Source organism: Apium graveolens, chromosome 6 (assembly GCF_009905375.1).
Source record: "Apium graveolens cultivar Ventura chromosome 6, ASM990537v1, whole genome shotgun sequence".
Lineage (NCBI taxonomy): Eukaryota > Viridiplantae > Streptophyta > Magnoliopsida > Apiales > Apiaceae > Apium > Apium graveolens.
Genome location: NC_133652.1, coordinates 294,385,208 through 294,401,228, shown reverse-complemented (window position 1 = coordinate 294,401,228; position 16,021 = coordinate 294,385,208). Strand labels below are relative to the sequence as shown.

The following is a 16,021-nucleotide window of genomic DNA, read 5'->3' as shown; positions in this document are numbered from 1 at the left end:
CACTTGGATTCAGCCACCAATAATCATGGAAAACCCAACCACCAAACACGCCATCTTACAAGATCCAACAAATCTCCGATAATCGTGTTGTTATCAAAATCCTCCAAGAATATTTGGCGCTAGAAGGAGGGGATTTGAATTGTTCGTTTGTGGAGGAAAAATGATTGTTATAGGTGTTTATTCATAGTCATATTAAGATTTCTTGATGAAGGCATTTATGGCGGCTCTGTTCCAGAAGGTCTACACATGAATATGGTGGTTACTAAGGTTACACGTTTAGGACGAATCAAGATCCCATAATAACAAGATCCTTACAACTTGTACTCATGGTGTAAACGGAGAAGAACACTGCTGAGATTACAGATGAGAGAGAAAAATCTATGTGGTTATTTATGGATTTCTAGAGTTGCTTCACAAAGATGTTCTTGGCGGTTGTTTCCCACAAACGTGATCATAAAGCTGGATTATTAGGGTTACTTATCTTTGGCAGCCGCTTGGCATTTTAGAGTTTATAAGGACTCATATATGTGAGAGATATATGGTGGTATTTGTGACTGTTTCTATATCAGATTTTGTGTTGAGCGATTCTTGGCGTTAAATGCAAGTTCTAGGAGAAGGTCATTAAGGTGCACAACCACGACGAGAATAAAAAAGATTCAGGAGCTTTGGGATATAAGGATGCGAAAACGAAGTTGTCATGAGGATATCCATACAAAATATGGTTGGAATATAACGAGGTCCGGGTGAAGGGCGTCCCCTTTTATTGTTCAAAAATGCGCAGACTCGAGGAAAAGGGAACGTATTTGTACTATCACTACAAGAAAAAACAATAGACATTACCTCATAGATATCGCTGTCATTAAGGATCGATGTTAAAAATGTTTTTAGCATCAGTTTGTTCGAAAACGATGTTGAAGACCATTTTTTACATCAGTTAAAATCAAAACTAATGTTTAACTCCTTTTTAAAAAAATACGCGGATCACAACCCCTTAACAAAAACATTTTCCCCCCTCTTTCCTAAAAAAATGTCTCGGCCCCCTTAGAAACATTTCACTGTTCTTTCTTCTCTCTCACCAGCCTCTCTCCTTCATCTCTTTCTCTTTCCCAATTCTCTCTCACTCACTCACTCTCAGCCTTCGACATTGAAAGTCTAACTTATAGAACCTTAATTAGAGCTATAGGTTTGAAACCCCTAATTTGAACCCTACATTTCAAGTAATCGAACCCTAACTTTCAACTAAAATGGCCGATTAGCTGCAAGTTTTGGTCGATTTGTGCAAATGAGGTTGAACATTGGTCGATTTGTGCAAAGGAGGTTGAACCCTAGCTCGAATCTGCTGTAATTAGTAAGTGTTGTTATAATTATTTTTTTCAAAATTCAATTTTCGATTTTTAATTCTTTGTTTTTGTGAAATGGGTTGCTTGATTTTGGTTCTTGATTGTTTTGTTGATGTGTGTTTTTTGTTATTTTTGTATTTGGGATTTTGAAATTTGATGTGGTGTTATTTTAGGTGTCAATGCACTCAACAAAATTGTATTGCTTTCTGATCGTCTATGATTATGCCGTGCAGGGAGGATATACGGGTTTCTATTCAAGAAATACCATTCCCTTGTCACCAAAAATTGTAAATGACATCCACAAGCGTGGTGGGACAGTCCTTGGGACATCTCGTGGGGGGCATGATACGATGAAGATTGTTGACATATTGAGCATAAGGTATGTCTCTTCATATGGCAAAATTTACAAGTTTTCAACTTCACGAATCCAAGTTTTGGTACTTTAGGAAAAGTTAATGGTTATCTCTCTATATAATTTAGTATATGAATTGACATCGAATAAAATGTTAAAAACAGGGCTTATTGTTCTGGCTTACTTTCTTTTGTATTGATTATTGCTTGATCATGGTGGTAAAAAAAATCATTCCATCCTTTTTTATTGCCTAAAAGGAACCATGGGAAGAGGTTTGGGGCTTAATACCTGTCTCTTTTTTATGTGTTTTTAGTTGATTCTCTGTCTCCAAATATTGCATTCTGCATTACAACTACTTTGGACACCTTTGTGATAATAAGTTTTAACACATCTCTTCTATATATAATAGCCCAACATGGCTATAAAAAGTGAGAATTTTTATTCTAAGTGAAATAACGGATTTGCCCCGGTATCTATAATATTAAAAAAAATTATTGTCGAGAATGGAACCATAATCTACACATTAGTTTTAACACTATAATACCACTATGTCACTATGTATTTTATGTTTTTAATCAAACACTTAATATGTGTGTGTCGTTAAAGAGTAAAATTTCAGATTCCTATTGCAATTCATGAAATTAACTTTTTAGTCATGTTTTTTCGTTCATATATATTTATTCAGTTAGCTATATAATTCTAAATAATTAAAGTTATAATTTAGAAAATAATATTGATAAATATCTAACATATAAAGATAAGCATTATACGAATAATATAAATAAATTAAGATATAAGGTGTATTTGGTAAATAATGTAATATGTTTCCAAGTAATCGTCTTGTTAAATTATATGACATTATATATTAAAATTAATTAACAATGTAAAACAATCAAGTTCACACTAATAAAAAAATAAACAAATAAAGTTTATAATGTGTTTTTATTTAATAAAAATTATATTGTTAGAATGTATACATAATATAATTTTAAGAAAATAAAATGCTATATTTTTGGTAATTTGACCAAATTGACAACAAAAAAACAAATAAGCCAAGAATTATGGGATAAATGAAATAATGTTAGATGTACACATAATTTATAAATTTATTCAATTTTTGATTTAGACCAACATATTTAGGGTTATTTTGAACTTAACATCGTAATCTCCTCGATTTTAAAAAAATTAAAATTTGACCATTTTTTCTTAAAAAATGAAAAATTCACATAAAAAATCTAACAATCACTATCTATCTCAATTACAAGAATCCAATTCGAGCGAACAGGATTATTTTTGCTTCAAATGTGGTCGGAGTTATTCAAATTTCAATTTCACATTCTCCCAAAATTTTAAAATTTTCAATATAATAAAATTTGAGAATGCTCATCATCCTCACAAAATTCTAAAACTTTATAAGGGGAATTCCGATATTCCAGAAAACAGCCCGCAGGCTATTATGCTACTTAGAACTAATTAGTAATAACTTTGAGAAATTTATTAAGTTATTAATATTCAAAGTTTCATAAATTAGTCTGAGAAGGAAATAAGTTGCGCAAGGAAAATAGAGTTCTCTTTTCATTTCTCTGGTTGGTAATTCGTTAATCAATCACCGAGTACGTGGTTCATAAGAAACTTCTTTATGTTTCTAGAACTAGGTTTTCTTCTATTCTAGATCATCTTATCTTAGGCTCATGATAATTAAGCACAGAAAAGATGTACCTTCTGGTCCACGAGTTTTCAATTTAGTGGGACAGGGAGGAGGGGAAATATTGCGATCATTGCGATTAATGATTCTCAACACCTACTATTTTTTGCTTCCAGTTTTTGCTCTGTGTAGACTCTTAATTGTTATCCTTTGTTTTTGTAAAGGGCAAAAGTATATGCCCTTAGGCCAAATAAAAACTACTTGGTTGGTTTACAATGGAATTACAAACCAGGGTTTAGTCTTATTACATATGCTGAAGATGAATCAGGAGGATTGATTGATCAGAACATAGAAATTCCTTTGAGCATGTAAAAGGTTTCCTTTACAGTGAAGCTTACAAAAAATGTGAAGTCTATGAGGTATTTTTCCTGAAGTCTTGCAGCAACTACTAATGTTTATACCTTCTGGAAGTACTTTCATAAACTAATTACACCTACTTTCGATTTATAGGGATGTAATGGGATATTTAGTACGTATGTACAAATGCTCTCATCATTTCCTTATTTTTATGTATTGATCAACTTTCGATAGATATCAGTGAGTTCAAGATGTCACTTGTGCATCTACTTTCTGCTCTAATGTTTATATTTTTACTTGCAGCTTGGAGGAGTAGTTGCTGATAAGACCATTTAATCGAAGGCCATTCAGTGCTGAGTCCAATCTCAAAGTCCATTCTCCAGTCGAATCTGACAATTTCTTTTAAGTACTTTAGGTATTACTGTTCAAATTTCACAAAGATAAAATAGTGAACTAGATCACTCACATCACGTTCTCTCTCACCCTCTCCACCTGTGCTTTCTTCATGTTCGCTTCATCTCTCTCTTTATTTTATTTATATACAGTGCCCGGTGGACAACATTTTTAGCTCGAGAAAATGTAATAGTGAAAACAATTGTTCAGCGCTTTTTAAAATTACGGTTATTATTAACGTATCAAAGACCTTTATTTATGTATTTGTTATTAGTATTTAATTAGGTTCTCGAGGATTTATTAATTGTTTTTTAACTAACTTAATGCTGAATATTGATGAATTGATTGTATATAGTGATTCAGATAAATTAATGGAGGTGATGTGTGTGATACATGCTATACAGACTTCCTTTCTGTTCAGCTGGTAAGGCCTGTGTTTCTTATTTTACTAATTTTATTCACTGTTTTTGTCATTTAATCATAAATTTTGGACTGAAAATTGTTCTGTTTGTTTGATTTTGCTACATGTGGTATTCAATTAAGATCAAATTAGTATACTTTAAGGCCTGCTGATGTTAAGAGTTAGTTAGCAATATCTACTGGGACAGATTTGGAATTTTTTGAATTGTTTCATGATCGTGATGAAATTTATTTTGTTGATTATATGTCCGGAGAATCAATTAACTAGCACAGGAAGTAGCAGATATGATCTCTGTTATACCAATACAGAAGTTTCATGCTAAACATTTTGTTTCTCCTGAGTACTTTTCATATATTTGTCCTAGTGATTCGTGAAGAAGATGTCATGTACAAACTACAAACAATTGATGAACATATGATGTTGATTAAATTTTATTTTTTATTGCAGTATTAGATCAGTCCCATGCGGACCGAGCTGCGGCTAGATCCGGTTATTTGCCAAGACGTGGAGGAGTTAAAATTTAGCTCTTCAAATGATAAAGTAAATGTGGTACACAAGTTACTTGATACTTTCCTTTGGCCTCGTAGATGATATGATATCTTTCTAGAATCTTACATGTAAAATAATGTGATCTTTTTCTCTGATAGTGTAATCTCATTGCAGGAGGGTAGACGGCGTGGTCTGAAAGTTGCAATTGCAGGGATCCCAAAAACTATTGATAATGACATTCCGGTATTATCATTCATCAATGTCTAGTCATATTTCGAGTTTGTTATACAAAAATACATTTTGTGCAAGCTGAGCCATTAGATGCAGTGAAACTTATTTGTCAAGTCTAATTCCAGAAAATGCAGGCTCTTACAATTCCAGCCCACAAGAAACCAGGTTCTTTAGCTTTTTAGAATGTGAATTGAACTGTTATATTTATTTTTTAACTTGTCTTGTATATTATTTTGGGAAAGCGTATGACACTGATTGTAAAGATAGGCAACATAAATAAATTCAAGGCACATTATCTTTCTTCTTTTTTATGCACAATCCTGGTAGAATTTGCTCTACCTAACAGAGTTGTAATTTTGTTTGGATGTTTGCACTGATCTTTCCATATATATTTTGATTTGATGATTTTTAGTAAAAGAGTCGTCAATTGTGCATGAAACAGAGTCGTCAATTGTGCATGAAACAGAGGCTCTTGGTATTTGTAGTAACAGGCTGACAATGATATGCTTCAACATAGAACTGTTTGCATATACTGTTGTGGAATATGATCTGCTGTAATGGGTTGTTGTGGAATAGTCTCCATATGATCTAGTAAAAGGCGGTGATCTGCTTCAACATAGAAGACTAGTAGGAAAATTTCATTTTGACTTGATAATGTTTAGATTTGACAATTACGTTTTTGATTTTGTCAATGATGTATATTGGAATTCTTTGTATTAGTTTGATAATAATAATAATAAAAGTTGTGGTTATTTAGATGCGATTCATTTTACTTGTTTTAATTTTTGGTATTTTAATGTATATATATATATGTATTATATATAAAATAGGTAAATATGTAACCACAACATCAGTTAATGATTATATTAGTAAAAAATTTCATCGTTTTTTTATTGATAAATATTGTATAACGTCTAAAACATATAAAATACAATATTTATCAATGTATATGATTTTCATGTAATTCATATCTTTTTTAATATATCTCATTATTCATAATACAATTTTTTTTGTGTGTGTAATTTATTTTTACTAAATCAAGCAGGTTAGTCACTGTACCTCTAAATGGAAAATATTGACGTTAATCTATCAAATGTTGTCAATATATTTATAAAAATAAACTAAAAATTAACATATATGTATATTCGAGAGTCTGGTAAATTTTTTGAGTTTTGGTCAAATAAACCCGAAGTAATGATATATTTTATTACTAAAGTCATTACTAATTTATAATTATTTGCTTAATTTAAAAGGATTAATAATGCATAATTAAAGTGGTCAATACCTGCAATCGTAATATTCAACAAAGTAAATTTACACTACAACTAATATAAGTTTATTTTTTAAGAAAAATGTTATTTTTTTAATTCAACGTTTATATTGATTTAATATCATTGCTAACGTTTTAATTTATTAACTAAAGTTGATCTCTAGCTTTTAATCCTCTCTATTATACAATGTTAATTTTATAAGATGTCAGATAATTGTCAATTCATTAATTAAAATTGACATAATCTATTTAGTTTTTAACACATTAAAAAAAACTTAAATTTAGTTGATCATTATTATTTTCAGAACATAAAAGACTTTTGTTATTTTCTTCTAGTATATATATCAATAATTCTGAAATACACCATTAAAATTGAATCTTTTAATATTGGTAAAGATAAAGTCACATATGTATGTAAATTATTATTTATTATATTTTCGAGTAAATTATGTTGGTCTGGTTTATTTATATGCTAGATATCTTGGTCATGTATACATGTAATTGTTATTCATTAAATTACTTAAATAACATGTATTTTTGATTATTCAAAAATTATAATTATTTAATAAATAAATTACAATTATTTATATATCGTAGTGGTAGTAGCAGTGACAATCAAATAATATCAATTTTTACTCAACAGAGAATCAGTCATGGATGTGACATAAAAATAATTCATATATCCTAAAGACTAACTACTCATATTTAGAAGTTTTTTTTTTCAATAATCTGAAAATAAATTTGTACTAATATCATCATTCAACTCATTTTAAAGTTTCTTTCATTTATGATTCCATTATTTCTTTTTATATTAACTTGATAACATTGTATATTATTTTTCTAAAATTAAATATTTTCAAGTTGATGAATTTTTTTAAATATTAGTTGAACTTGTAAATCCTTTCAAAATATCGACTAATATTATTTTTTTTATTTAAATAGAATAACTTGGATTAAATCAAATAGTACAACAGATTATAATTTTGACCTTTTTTCAAATAATTCAAAATAGCTGTAAAATATTTTCCAACACTAAATATTTTTTTGTAAATTTTTTATTGCTAATTTTAAATATATTTTTTTTCAAAATATTGAATTCTATAATTTTTCAAGTTTATATATATATATATATGAGTTATGTTCTATTGAGTCCTTGTTTTTAGTTGAGTATGGGAGTAGATATATGTTCTACAAGTAAAAATAGTATAAATTTTTTTATAAAACGTATTATAATGTGAATCATGTTTTACAAATATCAATATTTTAATAAATATCTTTGAAATCTCATATATTTGACAAGTTGAACATTACATAATATGTGATTTTATAGAACATGAAAAGTTTGAAGAACATACGTATTCACGTTGTAGAACACGTAAATATTCAACTTGCTGAACATTAATGATATAAGAACATAACACACGTTTATATCATGTAATTTATTATTTTAATTTTTAAATTATTAGAAATATAAAACTTGAACCATTAGATTGAATTGTAATATAAAGTTAGGATTTTGGATTACAGAACTCCACAAAAAATAGGGACATTATGTATATGATTACTTATAATAACCATATCAAATTGAATAATATAAAATTTAGGATTTGTCTCACAAATATATTTGAATATAAAAATTTCTTTAGTTAAATAATGCAATAAATAAACTATTTTTTTATGAGGAAGCATTAAATGTCTTACCTTTTTTCAAATAACATGTTAATAAAAATTATTAATTTTACTTTGTAGTTGTTTGAGATGTAATAATGTAAAACCAGCCAGTTAGTAATTTTGATACATAATATCAATTGACTTGTTCCTATAAAAACCTCAAAAATATTATTTTTTATTAATATAAGTTATTATTAAATTTATCCTTATTGGGCTCGTAATTTAAATTTATTAAACCTAGATAGTGATGATGTATTTTCTCCTAGGTAATGTAGTCGAATTTCGAGTATTTTTTCAAAATGGGTAAAATTCTGATTTTGAAGCTAGTAATTTTGATACATATTATCAATTGACTTGATTCTATAAAGATCTCAACGATATTAATTTTTACCAACATATGATATCACAAAAATTTTCTTTGTTGGTAAGATTTTCTAGTCGAACTCGTAATTTTAATTAAACCTAGGTAGTGACCTGGTATTTAGGGGCAAATCATTTAGTCAAATTTTCGAGTATTTTTTGAAAAATGGGTCAAATTCTAATTTTGAATTCGAAATAAATCGAAATACGCTAATTATAACTTATCTAAATATGTACTAGACATACATATTATTTATATAAGTGTATTACTTTTCAACATATAAAAAAATTAATTATATGTACAATTTGTTTTTTATTAAAAAATATATATTAAAAATGTATGAGACATACTTTTCAAATTAAAAATTGTTTAATAAATAAGGGAATGATCCGTTTATGTATTATGCTTAACATTATATCTCAAATTCAATTGTCAAAACTAACTCTACAAATATTTTAGTAATCATGTTTAAAGTTAAATAAATTGTCGCTATTTACGACACTCACATATTATGTGTATCATAAAAAAACTTAAGTAACAGTGTGGTGTACTGGTAAGGTGATGTGCTTGTGAATGTAAAGATGAGACTTTTTAATCTCATGAATATTATCCCCATTTTCTCTTGTTATATATAGAAGAGATACATCATTTCAATTTATGAAAGCGTTGTTGTATAGGCACAATTGACATCGTTTCTTGTTTTTCACATTGATTACTAACCGATGTCTTAGTATATCTAATACATCGGTTATTTGTATTATTTATATTGTACATATTTATATTTAATATTTTTAAAAGAAAAAAAATATTTCAAGTCATATGAATCACTACAAGAAATTAGGCTAAATACAACGACACAAATACAACCGGGGTCAAATTCAACCACTTTCGGTTGAATTTAAGGGGCGCGGCTAAATTCAACCACATACGGTCATATTTATTTACGATCGTATTTACGCGGTCGAATTTAGCAACAAATGCGACCGTATGCGGTTGAATTTAGCAGTACTCCTAAATTTAACCGCATTCGGTCTAATTTCGCCTTACCAAAAAAATGGGGGCAATGTTACATTTGACTGTGTACAGTTGAATTTAACCGATTTCGGTCGAATATGATATTTTGAAATGGCAGGAAATTTGCCCCACTTTTAAAAAATTAGTCGTAAAAGTGTGGGGAAATTTTCCGCCTTTCGGAAAATTATAATTTTAGTAGAAATCAGTTGTTTATATCTAATATTACTACATTCATTTATATTTATTATTTTTAGATTTTTATTTTTTTAAAAAATAATTGAGTAAACGGGTAACTTTGTACTACAACCGTTGGATCAAAAAAAGTGCACAAAGATTTAATTAGAGTTGTTCGCGAAATAGATATTAAAATTTTTAGGAAATAAAATATATTTGGTTTACTAGTATTTTCTACTAGTGTTTAGTCTCATATTAATATTTTGAATTTTTTAAAATATTTATGAATGATCCAACTGTACGGATTTCAAAATCTATATATTTTAGCGATATGATAAAAATTTTATAAAAAAATAAATGTATTTGGTTTTCTATTTTTATAGTCAACCAGTAGTTTGACCAGTACTTCTCACTAGACTTTAGTCTCATACTCATATTTCGGTTTTTTAAAAAATATTTATGAATGATCCAACCTTACTGATGTCAAGATATATATAGTTTAATGATATGATAAAAAATTTAGAAAAAAATAAATGTATTTGGTTTGATATTTATACAGTCAAGATCTTTATACATATATCAATTTTTTTAATGGAAAATGTTGTAGAAATTTTGTAGTATATTATAAATGATGAAAATATATTTAATAAGGTAATTGTAATTTTTAGGAAAATATATTATAGTAAGTTGATATTAGGAGAAAGGGTAAATGTTTTAAAAAAAAAGAATTTAGGTTAATATACAAATTATTAAAAAATTTAAATTTCAGTTAAATATATAAATTGACACTCCTAAATACAACCAACGACAAATGAATTTAGTGACACATCAACGATGTGCGTGATTTAGATCTATCGTACCTTATTCAACCTCTACACTAGTGATCCAACGGTTGAAATAATATATAATCAAAAATAATTATACGAGTAGTTTTTAACCCTTGGCAACTTCTATTGCTTACAACCCCCACTTTCTCTCACATGCCCCCAGCAACCCCACTCCCCTGTATTTTTTCAAGTAAACCTCTCTCTCTAGCATAAACAGAATTTGTTCAAGTTTTGATCGTTTGCATTTTATAATTAAATCAAAGCAAATACACACACGTAAACACTCCAGAGAAGTTAGAACACATCATGAATGACAAAAGTGAGCCCATAAAGTGACAATCTAGTAGCAGGAGGGGGTTAAGCATAAGGAAAAAACTCAAATCATTCAATAAAAGCCCCGAAATCTGGTTGAATTCTTTGCTTTCATTTCACGCCATTGTGTTCCGCAAGAATCACAATACCAGCCACACTGATCTCTTTTGTTCTATTGCCATTAGTTTTACTACCACATAAATTTGAAAAATCAATCTGGTGTAAAAGTTTCATAAATTTTATTGCTTTCTTGTGAAGTCTTATTAGGCTATGATTCGAGTTTTCTGTTGGCCGGATTTCTGCCGCCGGATAAGTGCTACATTGTTTGGTTTAATTTTCTAAAAGCATGATGGAATAGATCGTCGAAAAATATGTTTTCCATGTTAATTTAGTAGCTTTTTAGCAGTTTTTGGACATGTTAATTTTTGATTTTCGCAACGGATTTTTTTTTAATCTGGTGCTCGTAAATTTGACCGCATTCAGTGGAATTTAGGAAAATATTTTTAATCATATCCAATCGAATTTACATTTTAGGCAGATATTTTAAATATTTTCAAAAATTCAATTTGTTGGGATGGATTTTTAAATTTCAGGTGAAAAACAAATTCGACCGCTTTCGTTGAAATTTAAGCGATCGAATTTAGCAGCTCCATATACTAAATTCGACCGGTTACTAAATATGAGTCGACCGAATACGACCGATCCAAAAATTGGCTGTATTTAGTTAAATATGACTAGAAACTGTCGTTTTTAACTAAATACGACCCGTTTTTGGACGGTCGTATTTACCCGTTTTTTTGTAGTGAATAAAAGTTATAATGCCAAGTGCAAAAATAAAGAAAAACCAGGTGACCACGTAAAGGAAGCTGTTGTGAAACACATGGGGTCCTACTAAGTTTTATTCTTCGGCGTTATACATATATTTTAGTTTTCTTTTGTAATTTTCCTCGCACGTTTTTCAGGTAATTTAACTAGAGAAGAAACATATGTGCTGGAATTACGATAGCAGATGAGACTATCAAAAGAGTTGTAAGAGCAGAAAAGGAGCAGAGGAACCTCATTAGCTTATAAAGAAGCAAAAAAGATTATCATATAATGCTGGAATTCTCTATCAATAACCAAAGCCCAGTTTTTTTTTATTATTTTCCTATGGATCATTTATATTTTTCTATATCATGCATTAACATAAATCTAGTTAAAATATTTATACATGACACATGGGATTAAGGCTGACAGCGCGTTGTGAAAGATGCTTGTAATACAAACTTTTGACTGTATCCCAGACAAACAAGGGAAATTTGAAGGATATTAAATCATCATACGGATTCAAAGAACTAGAAAGATGACTACAAAAAATATGTGCATCCATGAAACTAAATAAATGGTTAAAGTAAGGGTCCATGTGTATGAACCGGGTATAGGTCCGGATGACATGAAAGCATGTTCATCGAAGGACATCAGGAAGGTTCAACTTCTACAAGTTTATGGACTATAAAAGTTCTTACAAAAGAAATATAATTAGATAAGGCACTTACTACATAAGAGGATGGATGAGATTCTATTCTTCAGTAGAGTTTAGCTCACAATTCAAGCGGAGGTTCAAGTGACGAATATGAGGAAGAAGAGGTGCATGCCTATGAACCATTTGGACATGGAAATGAAGATTTATCAGGTGGAGGAGTCGCAAGAGGCAGGTTCATGTGAATCTTTTGATCTCGGCATAGTTCAGGTACATACATGTATCAGAAACGGTGACCATGAAGGTTTATACCAGTACGAGGAGGAATAAGTATGCCTTGTACACACAGGATGGAGATAAGGTCATACAACAATGACTTGAAGGATTTAATCCATATTTAAAAGTTCAAGCCAATTGGTAGCTAAAGTTTGTTGCTTATAACCCCAAGACTCGAAGGTATTTCAACAATAAGGTTCGAGCTTACCCTCTGAAGGTTCATTGGCGTTATGGAAGGAAGGTCCAATGCTACATGAAAGGTCAAGGCATAGAAGCTCTTCTGTGATATTTATGGCATAAATGGGCAAGGTTTGAGGTACAGATTCTAGTTCATGTATCACCTAAATATATTACAGTTATCTTATTTTATATTCCCTCTTATATTGTATGAGTTTGATTTTATGTAGTAAGTCGGATAATTGATTTTATTGTTTGAGATTGTTATATGCTTATATGTTCGATCGGTTGAACAACTTGCATGACCATGGGGGTTTAATATGCTCATAGTATATGATGTGGCTTCACAATGCTAATATATTAATAATTGATTTAATTATCTGCTCCTTTGTATACTCTACATGGTTTAGGTCAATTATATAATTTGTATGTGTATATACATATTGGAGTGCTACTTCATGCTTGAACCTAATTCTTCACTATAAGTTTGGATTATATTAAAGAACTCAGGGGGTAGTAGGTTTATTACCCATACATTTATAACTTAAAAATGGATAAATTTTTAGAGGAAATTTGAAATTTAATTGGATTTGGAAGGAACGGGTCTGCATATTTTTTTTTATAATTGGGCTATACATTAACCTAATTCTCTGATCATAGTGGAATTTATTTATACTATGGGGTATTTTATAGGAATAAGGTCATAATCTTTTGCATATTCTACTTGATATGTGAATGTTAACATTTGCTAAGTTATAGTGATCATCTATGCATGATGTTAAGTGCCATTTATGTCCATTTAGAACGTCCTATAAAGGCTTGAATTGGTGTTTTCTACTCAAGTATTTTATGTATTTGATTTATTTTTGTAGTGTTTTGCATTTCAGACATAAATAAGGGATCAAGGAGATTTAGCATTGCTTTAGTGCTAAATTGGTGTTAGGAAGATGCTAGGGATGTTTGCTTGTGATATTTGCTAGGAGCACAAATACAACCAAAGCGAAGAGGATCTAGTTTATTCTTGTGATTTTTTGTTTTAAGTTGTAATCTTGGATCCTAGTTTTCTTGTTTGTTGAACCTATTATTTTTGTTTAACGTACTTTATTTATTATTCAGTTTAATAAAGACTTAGTTTATTATAATATGCTTTCATCGGAACCCACAACGATAATGAGTTTGTTAATGGGCTAATCGTTATCGTGGGGTTCTAGCGGATTTACTTATGAATTTCAATAGTTAATATGTTTCGCTACCTTAGTGTATGGTGATTGTATGATATCCTTGTATTGGTTGTGCCTATTCGTCTTATGAGCATCGCGAACTTGTAAGATAGTGTGCTAATCCCTATTGAAGCGAAAGTGAATATAGGGGTTTACAACTTGCCATGCTAGTATAGATTCATGTATTGGTAATGCATGATTCGTAGGTAATTTTAACCATCTTACATTCCTTATATAATCACGATAGATAACTTGTGCATTAAAACGTTATCTTGTCAAATTCTATGGACATATAGGGTCTCAATATAATTGGTGTCTATTCAGCTTTTATCTCTTTTGTGGATGTCTGGTAGTAGGATATTCGCACAATGAGAGTTGGTGTTTTCTAGTTTCGTGTTATCTGAATAGTTGTCATCACCATTTCATGCTAAGCTTAAGAACAAAAGGCTATTGAATGAAGTAGTAATGAAGTTAGAATTCCATGTTTATGTTATATAAGTAAATCATCCTTAATTCTCTTAGTTAATATTAGTTAGTATAATCTCTTAGTTAATCGCAGTTATAAACAATCTCAACTTGTTATCATCTTAGCATTGAATAATAGCCATACCATTGTTGCATAAGTGCATTAATTGAAATTAACCTAAATCAGTCTCTATATTACTTCCCAACGTGTATACTTGGGTGAATATTAGCGCGTGTTTTTGCCCAAATAAGTTTTTGGCACAGCTGTCGGGGACTTGGTGTTAATTTTTAGTTTTTGTGATTGACATCAGTGGTCGTTAAAGTTCACTGACTCGGATATTTTACTTACGTGTTTTCTTGTTGCTTTTTTTGATACTCTAAAGAGAGTTTATACAAATGCGTTCTCGATCTCGAAAGAGAACACTGGAAAAAGTGGAGGAAGAAGTTTTAGTAGAGGAATATGTTCTTGTAGAAGAGGAGATATTTAAAGAAGAAACTCTTGTTGCAATGGGTGAACTGGAGGCGAATACAAAGGCTTTGATGGACTACTCTCAGCCGAAAATTAATGATATTATCAGACCAGCCATCGCGGATAACACTTTTGAAATCTAGGCTAGCACAATTCAGATGGTACAGAACTCGGTCCAGTTTGGGGGTTATCCCATATAAGATCCTAATATGGATATTAGAGATTTATTGAGATCTGCGACACTTTCAAATTCAACAATATCTCTGAAGATGCTATTAAGTTGAGGCTTTTCTCATTCTCTCTGAGGGATAAAGCTAAGTGATGGTTGCATTCTCTACCACAAGGCTCTATCACCATGTGGGAAGATCTTGCTCAGAAGTTTCTCACTAAATTTTTCCCTATGACAAAGATAGCTGTAATCAGGAATGCTCTTACATAATTTATGCAACAATCGGGAGAATCTTTGTGTGAAGCTTGGGATCGTTATAAGGAGATGCTGAGAAAGTGTCCTCATTATGGGATTCTTGACTGGATGATCATCAACTGCTTTTATAATGGTTTGGGTGCGAATTCTAGACCCATGATTGATGCAGCATCAGGTGTAGCCTTATGGGCTAAGAGCTATGATGAAGCTTATGATTTGATTCAACTAATGGCTGCTAATGAATACCGGAACCTTTCTTAGAGAATAACTCAAGGCAAAGTAGCGGGAATTCTGGAGGTAGATGCAGCTACTTCTATAGTTGCTCAGCTTAAGGCTTTGACGATGAAGGTGGATTCTTTGGCTAATTATGGAGTTAATTAGATCACTAGTGTCTATGAGCTTTGTGCTGGTGCATATGAGACAGAGCAGTGTGCTATTTCTAGTGAATGAACTCAGTTTGTGAGCAACTTTCAGAGGTCGCAGCAACCAGTTCTAGCCACCTACCATCCCAACAACCGCAATCATCCTAACTTCAGCTGGAGAAACACTCAGAATATGGTGCAGCAGCCTTATCGGTAGTATACATCAAAGTAATACAACCCTCCTGGTTTACAGCAACCGTAACATGCACCAAGACAACAACTCCAACTATAACAATCTAATGAAAAATCTGA

At 30.4% G+C, this 16,021-nt stretch overlaps 1 long non-coding RNA gene and 1 other non-coding gene across 2 annotated transcripts; one reads left to right on the top strand and one right to left on the bottom strand.

Moving 5' to 3' along the window:
- Positions 1 to 1,039: 1,039 nt before the first annotated feature.
- On the top strand, positions 1,040 to 5,479 carry LOC141668605 (uncharacterized). The gene is made up of 6 exons (XR_012553109.1): positions 1,040 to 1,348; positions 1,574 to 1,719; positions 3,998 to 4,109; positions 4,443 to 4,511; positions 4,956 to 5,048; positions 5,172 to 5,479. It is a non-coding gene; the product is annotated as an uncharacterized LOC141668605 (long non-coding RNA).
- A 9,859-nt stretch (positions 5,480 to 15,338) lies between these two features.
- On the bottom strand, positions 15,339 to 15,445 carry LOC141669002 (small nucleolar RNA R71). The gene has a single exon (XR_012553304.1). It is a non-coding gene; the product is annotated as a small nucleolar RNA R71 (small nucleolar RNA).
- Between the last annotated feature and the right edge of the window lie 576 nt (positions 15,446 to 16,021).